At 43.3% G+C, this 13917-nt stretch overlaps 1 long non-coding RNA gene across 1 annotated transcript in view; it reads right to left on the bottom strand.

The window, feature by feature from the left end:
• LOC134911771 (uncharacterized) overlaps positions 1-4993 on the bottom strand; it is a 63810-nt gene extending 58817 nt beyond the window's left edge. Inside the window, exon 1 of the long non-coding RNA XR_010176831.1 lies at positions 4860-4993. This is a non-coding gene — a long non-coding RNA (uncharacterized LOC134911771). The remainder of the gene's footprint in view (positions 1-4859) is intronic.
• Positions 4994-13917: the final 8924 nt, after the last annotated feature.

Here is a 13917-nt window from a genome sequence, read left to right as displayed (position 1 = left end):
ATCTTATCAGTAAAGTAATGACAGAGTACTTAAGCCTTCCACTCTTTTCTATTATATCTCTCTAGCAGTACAGGCTACAGAACACTTTAATGGCATATGTATGAATTTATTATTACTCGTATTCCTTATCACTGGATGGTTAAACGTGAAAGATTTGTAAGTCTCTAATGCTGAAATACAAGCCTTTCTAAATGGGCTGAATATGCAAAAGCAAATCTTCATTTTGCTTTTATGTCCCTTGGAAATTGCATTAATGAAGATGCCTCTCGTTTCTTCATCAGAGGAAACTATTTTAAGCTGCAAGAGACTACCTCTAGATACATCAATTCAGGTGCAAAACGCAATTGAACTGAAGTGGTTTGATAATCATGAACATGTTGGCAGGACCGTAGCCGAGCCTAAATTCACCATTCATAATTTGTAGCTCGGCATCTGCAGTTCATGTTCATGGATGAAATCAGTTCACTCATCTGCCCTCTTTATTAATGTTATGCATTGGTTTTTCAAATAACTAAAAGGTCCAGTATTTCATGTTTTAAGGCAGTGGTTCTCAAACGCGGTCCTCATGGACTCCCAACAGGCCAAGTTATAGGGCTATTCCTGCTTGCGTACAGATGGTATAATCAAACAATCTGAAGTACTAATTAGGTCACCTGTTCCTAAACATGGATATCTTTAAAACCTGGACTGTTGGGGTGCCTTGAGGACTGTGTTTGGGAACCACTGTTCTAAGGGTTTGCAAGACTGTGGAGGCGGTGTTAAGATGTCCTCAGGGAGGGGGTGGGTATTTTAAGAAGAGATGTATGCCGACCCATTTTTGCTGGTTTTGGTTGTACTTTGTCGGAGGGTTTTGGTTTTGCCTAAACCGCCTCACTGGTTTTGGTTTTGGATCCAGACTGAAATAATAATAAAAAACCCCAGCTAAAATCATGTTATTTTTACAATCCAAACAGAGTCCAAAATCCGACAATCAGATTTAAAATCCTTATTCCGAACCGCGGGAAGATCCGAAAAAGAATTCAGTTCGGATCTTCTCCAGAGATCTGGATCAGCTTTTGGTTTGGTTCGGATCCACAAAATTCGGGTGGGTTCAGATTTCTGGAGAACCAAACCACACATCTCTAAATTAAGTACACCAAATTACTTGCAAATCATTGAGTGATGCAAAATAAATCAGGCACTGTAGTGGACATTTACATATATGCACAAAGCAGGCTTTTTATGCCTGTATATTTTGAAGTCTTGATCGTACTGTAATGTAGGTTTACATTAACAACATCAAATGTATCCAGTATGTAAGTCATACTTGCCTACATTAGATTTCTCCTCTCCGGGAGAAGCCCGGAGAGGAGACGCTGCAGGAGTCTTCGGGGGGCTGGGGCGGACTGTGACATCACCAAGCCCCGCCCCCACATTGGAAAACTCTGTGATTCGTGGGTCCTTGGGAAGGGGCTAAAATGACGCGATTTGCGTCATTTTAACCGCTTCCCCACTTGACGGACCCTCAAATACAGAAGATTATATCTCCATCCTACCCGCATCACTAGGGTGCGAGCAGGATGTGGGAGACCTGCCTCCTCTTCCGGGGGTGCGGGGGGGCTACCCCAAAAAACGGGAGCCTCCCGCAGCTTCCTGGGAGACTAGGCAAGTATGATGTAAGTTGTTTACAAAGAGCAGCACAGTCACATAGAGACTGATGGAGGGGGGCTCTACCTCCCTTAGCCAGCTATCCGGAGACCGGAGGCACAACCTCTGACCTGCGCCGTCTGAGCATTTTTCTCCTCCATATAATACGGCGTGACAGGGCTGCTTGGGGGACATGGCAGGGTTTCTCCGGGTGCCCTGTTGGAAATTCTACCAATGTGCAGGAGTGAATGGTGCTGCATCTGTGGTAGCAGTGGATCTGAGAAGTAATGTTAATGTAGCAGGAGGTGTCTTTTGTAATAAGACGCCAACTGACGGCTTCTCAGGTCCAAAGACGCAGCATCAGATCACAATTGTGTAGGTCATGGTGAGACTTGTAGTTCCATAAAGAAAAAAGAAACCCTAAGTGAAGCTGTGTCTGAAGTTTCAGTCACTGGCTGTGATACACCTCCATTTTCTGAAACGTGCCTGCTTCCGTGTCCACTGACCGTAGCCTGTCAGTCAGGCTGCGGCTTTCCCCATACCATGAGCAGAGTCGCAGCACCATCATGGCACATGCACACCATGGCCTCGGCTCATGCCCTGGTAAAGAAATCAATGGATATCAGCAATCAGATCGGTCCAGTGCCCAAGGATGAATCAGGCCAAATGACTGTGCATATGGGCGCATACTGTACATGTATTTTCCATGCACACATTTTTGGAGCAACCTATGTCCTAGCATTAGGCCATGATTGAGGCCTAATATGTTCACTTATATGCACTATTCAGATTGGTTTACAGTGCATAACACCTGAGATAACATTGCGGTAGCAAACTGTGGCACTCCAGCTGCTGTGGAACTACACGTCCCATCATACCCTGCCACAGTTTTGCTCTTAGGTCACTCTAAAACTGTGACGGGGCATGCTGGGATATGTTGTTCCGCAGCAGCTGGAGTGCCACAGGTTGCCTAGCCCTGGAATAAGGTGTCTTTGGCTAGGGTGGGATCGGCTGCTGTTCACTTGTTATATCCTCAGTTTTCAACTTGGAAGGGACAGAACAATCTGCAGCCAGTTAGAACATTATACACCCTGTGCAACTGTTGTTTACAAAATGGCACAGGTCCGAGGACGGGTTCAGTATGATTTGCCGATAGACGGGATGCCAGCTGTCAGTATACCGACAGCGGCATCCGGTATATCAGAATCCCTCTAACCCTCATCTTTGTGCCTAACCCTAAACCTCCCCAGTGGTGCCTAACCCTAACCCTCCCTTCCCGCTGCCTAAACCTAACCCTCCCCGCTTGACGCCCAACCCTAACGTCCCCTTCTAAGTGCCTAAACCTAACCCTCCCTCCATGCTCCCTAACCCTCCAATCCCTGCTCCCTAGCCCTAACCCCCCTTCTCCTGCCTAAATCTAACCCCCCCCTTCAGGGCAAAACGGCATTGCGACATGCTGTGAGGACGATCGGGATGCTGGTTGTCTGTAATGTGGCGCCGACATCCCGAGCGGCGTAGGTATGTAAACGTCGGCATTGCGTCTTCCCTCGGAATCCCGGCGTTGGTATATTGACCACCGAGATCCCGTCCGTTGGGAGGTTAACTGCTTCGCCTAAGGCGATTATTTGCAATTGCACATGGGCAAAAGATTCAGATGTGTTACACAGAATGTACATACAAGAGTGCAGTTGCGATTGGGTTAGACGGTATCAGAAATGGGGCGGCAAAGTGATGGGCATTACTGGGTGGTGACTGGAAGGTGACTTGAGGTAAACGCAAATGAAGTCTGTCTCATGGGTGTGCTATGGGAATGCAGTGGGTGTGTTAGTGAAAGCAGCTGCGTTCTCAGATCAGACCATGGGGGTAATTCTGAGTTGATTGCAGCAGGAATTTTGTTAGCAGTTGGGCAAAACCATATGCACTGCAGGGGGGGGCAGATTTAACATGTGCAGAGAGAGTTAGATTTGGGTGGGGTGTATTCAATCTGCAATCTAAATTGCAGTGTAAAATAAAGCAGCCAGTATTTACCCTGCACAGAACACAATATAACCCACCCAAATCTAACTCTCTCTGCACATGTTATATCTGCCTCCCCTGCAGTGTACATGGTTTTGCCCAACTGCTAAAAAAAATCCTGCTGCGATCAACTCAGAATTACCCCCCATACTCGGATGGAGAAACTACATCTTGCAAGTGTCAATGGTGCATGTGGTGATCTGCCAATGGTGTCGCGTCAAAATCCAGCGTGCAGAGATGCTGGAAGTGGGCGTTTCAGTGTTTGCACATTCGGGCGCACACTGGGGTAGGGGGGGCTGAAACTAGCATTTGCTTATTGCCACAGCCATGACTCTTACAACAGAAGCACAAGCGGACGCTGCAGCGCCCACCTCTGAATCAGGCCCCCACTGTGAAAATACCCAAAGATATTCCTTTCCTGAAAAGTAATCACAAGAGCCTTTTACTGAAAATCTCTGCATCACCTTTAGATTGTAAACTCCTCAGGACTTTCACACCGTATTTTTACTGCTTTTTACTTGCCATTGGAAGTGCTAGTTGTGAGATGTTTGGCTTGCTCGAAGCAGTGAAAAGAGTGGAGAAGTGAGCCAGTGGAGAAGTTGCCGATGACAACCAATCAGTGTTGAGGTAACATTTATAAAGTGCATTCTATAAAATTATATGTAGAGGCTGATTGGTTGCCATGGACATCTTCTCCACTGGCTCACGTCTCCACATTTTTCTCTGCTTCATGATTAGACCCCTCACTTGGGACTTCATTAATGTCATGATCTAAAATAAGTTTTGTTTTTATTGTTGCTGACTCTAGAACATGAATCTACCACGTCAAGTAAAAAGGAGCTAACTAGGCTCATTAAGCAGCTAAAGTTACAAACATACAGTATGTAGTGTACATGAATTAAGCAATAATACAGACATGGTAGCAATACATCACCTCAGCATTATCGTAAATAAGTAACCTTATGTTAAGCAGATGTTATCTAGGGAATGGGACTTATTGTGAAACCTACAATAGAACCCATAAAGTACCTATGCACTGCAGCTTGAAAATCAATACTCTATTGCCGCTGAATGCTCTGGGACACAGCGCCCTGTACATGTTAATATATTTCTTTCAGCATGACAATGTAGATAAACATGTGAAGAGAGAGATTCCAAATACTGAGAGCATTTACTAAAGGAGGGCGGGGGATAGGGGGGAGATTGACAGATATTACCCAGAATTCCAGATGTTTTCATGGTGGGGACAGCTGCTGCAGTCGTGGCATGGAAACAAATCCAGGTCGTGGGAAAACGTGCAAATGTTACAAAAAGCTGAATCGTTTGGCAAATTGGTGTCACTCAGCACCCTGCACACTTGTTCTGAAACGGGAAGACCGAGCTAATCAACTCTTTGATGATATTCAGATTAATACATGGCAAAAGGGACATGTGAATCTTATACTATGCAGCTGTATAATTGATAATATAAACACAAAGTTACCCTTGCAATTCCAGATAATCCTTTTTAATGAACTAAATAAATTAAGCTCTAATATTAAGATGGTAATGCTCGCACTACACACCAGGCAAGTTAAAGCTTGTCACACCAAGCGAAGATTATCACCCTGAAATAGGAGATTAGTCAACTGTCAGTTTTAAGGGCTGGAGTCATAGCAAGGCGCTTGTCAGTCTCATCACTTATTACAGCGCCTCACACAGTATGGAAAGCATTTATTGCTCACACTGCTTGGGCAACTTTTACCTCTCCAAATGTTGTGGAGCCACTGATCCCAGCAACACTGATAATGTAAGGCCTGCTGAGACTTATGTTTCCACAGTAAGCTGGAGCTCTGTCCCTCGCGACACCATATGTTTTGCATACAGAATGCAGTGCCACCTACTTGGACTTGGCAGAACCTGCTGGGAAAACCTCCCGGGAAGATTGGACTTGTTGACAACACTTATTACCATACTTGCATACTAAGTTGGAATATCTTGGGGACCCCCACATTTTGGGATGTTCTCATATACTCCTGACAGATTAGAGTAACCTTCTAGATATCATCCATTTGTCTAGTGAAGGCCGGGACTTGGTGACGCAACTCATGCGGAATCATAGCCTCAACCCCAATTCTGCAAATCACTGCATTTTATAGTGGAGAAGTGGCCATGATGTAATAATTCTCTGCACCACGCCCCCGTACCTCCCCCTTTTTCCTTTAAACCATAAACTCCCATAGAGACCAAGTTAAAAGTAAGTAAGTATGTTTATTTTAAATATTTAACAGTTATTTATATAATGTATATATATTCCACAACTCTTTATAGAGAATGTTTGGTCATTCACATCAGTCCCAGCTCCTGCAAAGTTTAACCTCTATATTCCCTACCATATGGATACACATATATACCCTAGGGTTAACTTCTGTCGAAAAGCCAATTAACCTATCAGTATAATAATTCTGGATTGAGGGAGGAAACCGGAGAACCTGGAGGAAACCAGCACAGACATGGGGGAATATACAAACTCCACACAGTTAAGGCAGTGGTGGAACTCAAACCTGAGACCTCAGTGCAGGGAGACAGTAATGATTGCTAACCAAACCAACAACCATATGTCACCATATATGTCACCAGATTAATATATACAGCAATATGTAAAGCTGCCCATTTTGGAAATAACTACACTTGCTGGATCTCATATAAGGTGCACCCAATGCCCTCACAGTGTAGGCAGCAATTCTATGGGCTGAACTGATGTTCATGAGATTGCAATTTACCATTTCATTAGCACCACTTTGTGCCTCGTGCCTCGTAGATGTATCTAGTTCTAGTGAATGGATAGGCTGAATATTTGCCCAGCCCTCAAAATGCCTGTCTGCACGGCCCCTACTTCAAGACCTTAATATCCAGCTAGTCTAGCCAAACAAGTCACCTCTTATCTAACTTTAACTCGCTTCTCTAATGACCACTCTCACCTCCATGCACTTGCTTGTACTGGGTACCACTTACAGTTACACAAATAATACAGTCCAGGCTACGTATATAAGGGGCCTATTCATGAAGCAGTGAAAAGTGTGGAGAAGTGAGCCAGTGGAGAAGTTGCTCATGGCAACCAATCAGCATTGAAGTAACATTTATGATTTACATACTATACAGTTGTACAGAGCAGCTGATTGGTTGCCATGGGCAACTTCTCCACAGGCACACTTCTACACACTTTTCACTGCTTCATGAATAGACCCCCTAATCAGACTGAGGAAGCTGCCGATGCCCGTAGGCAGTGAAACGCGTCTCTTCACTTCACCTGCCAGTGACAACTTCACTTACCACCGCCGAGCATCAGGAGGTATTTGGATGTATCTCCGGATAGGGCTCACTACGAACAGTTAATCAGCACCAGAGCCGGGAGAACTACAGAATCAGTAACCTGAGGCGGAGTGGTAATTGAAACCCAACATGGCCATGTTTATATAAATTGTGACTTTATTCATTAATCTACTGCTCCAAAAAGCTATGCATTACCAAATTATTGCTAACTGGATCAGCGTCACTTTAAAGTGAGGAGGGGGAGAAAAGAAAAAGAAAAAAAGCCATTTGGATATTACACGGATTGTGTGTGGTAAATGCAAACCCTTTCCACCCATGATATATCTCACTTAGTGTCATAATATCCAGCTCAAGATTACCACTATTTCAAGACATGCTATAGCAGAGAATCGAGTGGAAATAAGTAATCAAACCACGGACTCAGCTGCTGTAACTTTTGTAGCAATTAAATGCAACACTAGGATTCATTGTAACCATTGTATCTTCTTTGCACTAAAAGGGCTAGCGAAATTGTTATAAGGAGCAGAGCATTGAATGTTTTATTATATGCAATATGAAATATTAATGTGGTTTTAGTAATTTTATTTGTAAATTTGTTGTCAAAGCAAGTGAAAGATTTTTATTAGTTTCGGCACTATAATAATACTAGTGGAAATTTTATTACTGAGTTAAAAATTTATCAATAAATTCATTATAATAAGAAATCTGCAAGCACTGTCTGTAGTTTTTTTTGTTTTTAGTTTCATGAAAAGACCCCCTAATCTTTGTCTGACTCTGTACTCATATTTTAACATATTACAACAGCAAGACAATGTAAAGACCACATAAGAGTAAAACTAAAATCTAAATTCGACAAATGTGAACGTTAAAGCATTTGTGGCTATTAATGTAGCTATTAAAACCGTTTTGGAAGCATGTAGGATAAACGTTGTGTAGATCAGAAGTGCTGGTTATGATTCAGACGTGGACGCTAGTCATGCACAGATGCTATTTCTAACTGATTAACAAGTGCAAATATATACTAATGCCAATCTAAGCAGTCCACTTGATCCATACCATGCAATGGACTGGGCAAGCTCAACTCCGCTGCAATGCCCACTCTGCAATGCTCAACTCCGCTGTTGGATAAGACCACTCCAACATCGATGCATTATCGGCTGCAACATAGACTGCTTAAACATAACACGCCCAAGAGACTTCCCCTCACTCACTGTAGGTGACCACCCAGTCTCCACTCTGTAACACCCATGTAATGCAGACGCCATCTCTAAACATAGTGATGTTGTATGCAAATGCATACGCCATCGCACACCAAGGCTCGTGCGTGCACAGTTGGGGTGTCCAAGACACATATGCCAAAACAAGACATCACTCAACTGCGCAAACATCGGCACTGCAACCACCTCTGAATCAGGCCCTTTGTGAGCACTTATTTATATTGCAGTAAATAGTATAGTTTTATTTCTGACAATTGGAAGAGGACATATTTCCCATAACAATGCCTCTATATAGCATGTTTGAAAAAACCGTAACACACTGCGAGCCTCCTCTAAAACATTGGGCCTAATTCAGACCTGATTGCTGCTGTGCGTTTTTACGCACAGCAGCTGAACGGGTCTGAACTGCACATGCGCCGGCGCTGATTGACAGGCAGAGGTGGTCGCTGGGCGGGAGGGGGTGGGCCCGCTGAGTTTGGCCGCCGCTTTAGGGGCGCGGTCCGGGCAACTCAAGCATGGCCGGAACGTCGGGGGGCGCGACCCGGACAGTGACGAGTAGCTCCCTGCCAGCGCGCAGGAGCTGCTCTGGTAGGGAACTACTCTTCAAGTACAAAAGCATCGCCGCTGTGCGGGAATGGGGGGGGGGCCTTCACATGTGGGGCAGACTATCCCTGTGCTGGGCGTCCCCCCGCATGTCAGGGAAGCTGATCGTAGATGTGCTAAATTTAGCACATCTACGATCAGGTCTGAATTAGGCCCATTGACTAATCAGCTACCTGCCTCTTGTGAATTTATATAAAGGTCTCCTTTGAGTGCCGCCCATTCTCTCTACATTTTATGCTACTTTTTGGTTCAGGAGCAGTTGTTGAAGACTGACTGTGAAGGTCGGGCTGCTATGGACTATATATATATATATTCATTATACAATATATATGTTTTATATATATCACACAGACACACACACACACACACACACACACACACACACACACACACACACACACATATTAACAATCTATTCTTAGCACATGTATTGACATATGGCCACTACATTTGAATAGGAATATTTCTCTTTGCATTCCATTGTATTTTATGAATGACTTAATGACTTAACAAGCCATGGAAGAAATAATAAACAAATGGGTAGGGCTGAACGTTTCCTTCCAGTTATCCAGAAAATAATTCAATAAGTAGACATAACAATTGGTGGATTATCATTTTTTCTTATCCTCTGAATTGCAGAATATTAATGTGTGGTTTGGACCTGATCTCACTGGGATTCATGAATGCAAATGAAAGGTTATCAGTTTACAAGGGTAAGTCCTATGGCTGAACCTATCCATGTAACTTGTATAACCATGTATTCAATGCTTTCCTGTTATTTCTGCTCTGTTTGTTGCTTCCAGGCTCTGACATGTTTTCTTCCAGCTCTTGCAGGTTTCAGTGAAAGATAAGATTTGTGAAAATCTATTAACAAACAGATCCCTGTCTCCCACCACGTCTTACGAAAAAACGAAATATGCCCAGATTTCTGCAATAGGACATATAGTAGGGTGCTTTTATATTCTTTAATGATCTACAGCTATCTTTGAGTAGTACAAAACAGTACGTGGAAGACTAGACCTTGCTTATTCTGATCAGTGCCAACTGATACGATTATACAGAAACGTACACGTCTGCCAAAGGCCTTTCAGGAATGATTAAACAAACAAGAACTTCTGCAATGCCCTAACATGCATTGATGACTGTGCTGTGAAATATGTAAAATCTAGATATAAAAAAAAGGGAGAGCCCTCAACCCTCTCTCACTTGATGTCAACTTAATGTAAAGGACTTGCCGTGACCTCTGCCATTGCCTGCATATAGCTTGTGGCCTGCCATGCCTAACAGCAGGGGTGGAGAGTGCTGTCTGTACTTGTACCTGAACTTGTCATAGCTATTGAAGCAACTAGAAAAGGAATTTGACATTTTATGGAACACTTGATTCAATAGGCTGCAGTTCCCATCCAATCAGATGCTGTGTACACAGCCACTTACAGTGTGGGGATTTTGAAATATTTCCCCAAGAGTGCTGCTGCTGCTTTTTTCTGGCAGCTATCAGGCATTCATTACGATGGAACCAAATTGATGGCTTACATTGAACCATGTTGTTGCCCAGGCCTTGGCCTACCTCCGACTATGTTTGTATCTTGTCTTTGTTTTAAGGTCCTTCTTGTTTGGGAGGCTGATTGATGGTGGCGAATTCCAGGCTACCAGTGAGGAGAGCACTTTATGCTGTCTCTTCATAGGTACGTGTCCTCATAGCAATGGAGATGCGCTACTGTGCATGCCAACCTCCAAACCAATTCACCATCACAGCGTGTCTTCTTCCTCCATCCTCTGGACAGTAAGGAGCTGCATTAACCAGGCTCCTGGCTAGATCTGTCAAATAATGTATGTTTCTGCATTAACCCTGTATTGCCTCACATCCTGGTATTCTACCTGGTTAATAAACCAATCTCTAGTTGAGCTATTCAGCGTGTGGACTGACCTCCATCACACACCTATAAACATAGTTTCTGCCTGGGTGTTGCTTTCTCCAGGCCATCCCTCTGGATAATCACGTAGACTCTGCAGTTCATGAAAGCCAGTATCAACCACTAGCAGTAAGATGGGTCCACTCCTCTAGTCTCTGACATTTCCTAAACTCACTGAAACCTGCCAACAGATAGTGACAGATGATTTTCATACTAGTCATCAGACTGAAGTCTGGTTTAGGTGCAACAGAGATATCTGCTTTATGTATCAGCATGGACCAATTACTACTAGTGAGGTTATTGAGGTCTTCAAGAATTCTGATGACAGTCCTCTTTGCTAATGTTAAAATAAAATGATCAACTAAGCATCCCTTAAAACCATTTTTATAAATCAGTTTTGAAGGTTACTGAATACAATGAACACCCTATAGCTGTAAAGCTGAATTTCTTTTCTCACATCTTAGAATATTATGCAAATTGAAACTATTTTTACACCTTAGTTATGGAAATGTTTGCGTCTTATATAACAACGTTTAAAATGTGATAAAGCAGGGCAATGGTTTTAAGAATGTTGCAATTTCTGCTTTTTACTTCTTTACTCCCACTGAATTATGATACAGGTTTGACCTTATTCTCCTCCATTATCTTTCACCACTGTCTGACAAAGAAAAAAGAAATCTTTCTGTAAAGTGTTGACTGTTCAAAGGGACGTTCAAGTGCTCTAGATATTTGTGTTCAGGGGATTTTTCTTAAGAACGGAAACATCACTTTCACCCACAAACTTTTATTGAGCTAGAAGGAGTGGAAGTGACTAGAATATTTAATGTTATTTGTTTATAGAATCTTTATTAATTGCAGTATACTTATTTTGATTCTATATAGTGCTGTTTTTATTTATCTTATATATTGCATTATATTATGATGATGATGATGATGATTATTATATCTTTATGTATACAGCTGCTCCTACCTCTTTAACCCTATATTTTTATCACTCCTGCGATGCCCTGGGGTTGTCTGGCTGGGTGGCTCTGGGGTGTCCTGCCCCCCGGACCTGAACCCCTATAGTTAGTGTTAGGGACTTACCCAATGAGAGGCTACCTTGATGCGGTGGGTAAGCTCATAGCCCTGGCCAGGAATATGCTAAGTGCCTCTGGTTACTACAGGTTGAGCTAGTGTGAGATAGTGCACCTGCTACCTTTTCCCTCTGTATACATTACTAAGTCTCAAGCAGAGTAGCACCTCACTACCTAATTAAGGTGAGCAAATTAGGGCCCTTTTCCCTATATCTTTATGTAGCAATGAACAAGGCATTTTACCAGTTAGATCACTTTAACATTAAAACCACACTTGTCTACCCTTCCGGATTGGCCGGGAGGCTCCTGATAAACACGTAGAGCTCCCGGCCCCCTGAAGAGTGGATCTCCCGATTCCGGCCCTACCCGCTACCCAGCCATCAGTGAAGTGCTCAGCATGGGATCCCGATGATGCAATTTGCACTGAACCGCATTATAGCCATGCCCCCCACTGTACAATGCAGGCATTTTCGGTATTATATAACGGGGGTCATATCATGGCCATGATGACGCAATTGTGCAGCCACTTACCCCGCTCAGCCTGTATGACGCATGCCGCGTCACACCCCTGCACCACCCCTATACTAAGCGACACACCCCACACCACTGCCCGCTATGCTGACCTGAGGGGACTTCCAGAAAGTCGGCGGCTATAATTAAAACATATGCATTTTTAAACCGTTTCAATGAATGTTTAGGTCACTAAAGCTATACTGTATATAGATCTATTCACAGATTCTAAATTCTACTGTTTATATATTGCTTTCATTGTAGAGTAAAATGATTTTTCTAAAATGATAAATTACCTCTGGTGATATTAAAAGCTTTTGCATTTTAAGTTTCAATGTAAACTGTATGCATACATGTCTCTAGAAAATGATAACGGACTTCTGAGTAATCCGTTTATGTAGCAGTCCTTAGGCTCAATTAATTATTGCATACCTTCCAACTGTCTCGATTTTTCTGGGACTGTCCCGCTGTCCCACCCGCAGGTCGCAGTGTCCAGCGGTGGGGGGGCAGTTGGGAGACCCTCTGTCACCTGCTGCTCTAATTAGCATGCCAGTATGCTAGGGCATGCCAGCTGCTCAAAGAGTGTTGGGCATACCCCCACAGCTGCAGGCATTGGGCACGATCAAAGCACCCTCCATGAGGCCACGCCCCCTGTCCATGAGGCCATGCCCCCTAATTTTGGGCTGTCTCCCTCCCAGCTTTCTAAAGTTGGGAGGTATGTTACTGATTTGTCCTGGTCTTCCTTCTTAGCAGTTAGCACAGGTAGGTTGGTCTGCTAATCATATGCAGAGCTGCAGAAGCTGAACAATAAGAGGGAGGTCTCCAGACTGCAATATCCCTATATGTAAATAATGTACTGTATAGATCTATTAGTCATCGTGGGACATAATATAAGTACTGAAACCTCAGCTAAAGTTAAAGTAGGTTGATGTTAGCAAAATTAGTTGTGAATTTCTTTCATTATTTTTAACTATCAAAGGGACCCAGTGACCCAGGTCCTCGTCTTCCTATTAGGCTAAGGTCTGTCCCATCTCCTTAGTGGTAGGAGCCATTGGAAAGCGTTCCATTGTTCCTATTGCAGACAGGAAAGACCTAAGAGAATTATTATATAGATTGTGTTATACCGTACACATACAATGTATGATGTCACTGCCAGTATATTTTTAGAATGATTCATTTGGGATCTTTCATTTTGACTTAAGAGGCAGCCATTTTAAAACCTCTCACACAGGGATTCTGGGGGAGGGGGCTGGGATTATATTTTAGTTTGTTAGTCAGTACTCTGACTGACAACTTTGACTGACAGACATATTGGTGCAGAGCCAGGAACAGCGCTATACTATCTGACAATAGATTAGTAGTGATTGTAGCATCACATGCTGGAAAAATCTGCATTACAGAATGAGGAGAGAAACAGGCCTATGATCAGTGAGTGCACAATTTACTGGGCCCCAGATGTCTGCATAATAGGGGCATTACCAGATATGGCTCTACATAATAGGCTGGGCACCAAATTTGGCACCAAATATAATCTTGGTAATCCGTGCTGTGCACTGGATTTGACCCTGATCAGCATGTGACAATCCACAGTAGAAGAGGAGTTATACAGATTTTGGCTGTCCAACTCTAATATAAATATGTAAA

Source organism: Pseudophryne corroboree, chromosome 4 (assembly GCF_028390025.1).
Source record: "Pseudophryne corroboree isolate aPseCor3 chromosome 4, aPseCor3.hap2, whole genome shotgun sequence".
NCBI lineage: Eukaryota > Metazoa > Chordata > Amphibia > Anura > Myobatrachidae > Pseudophryne > Pseudophryne corroboree.
The sequence above is the reverse complement of the archived record's forward strand: the minus strand, read 5'-3'. Positions and strand labels throughout refer to the sequence as shown.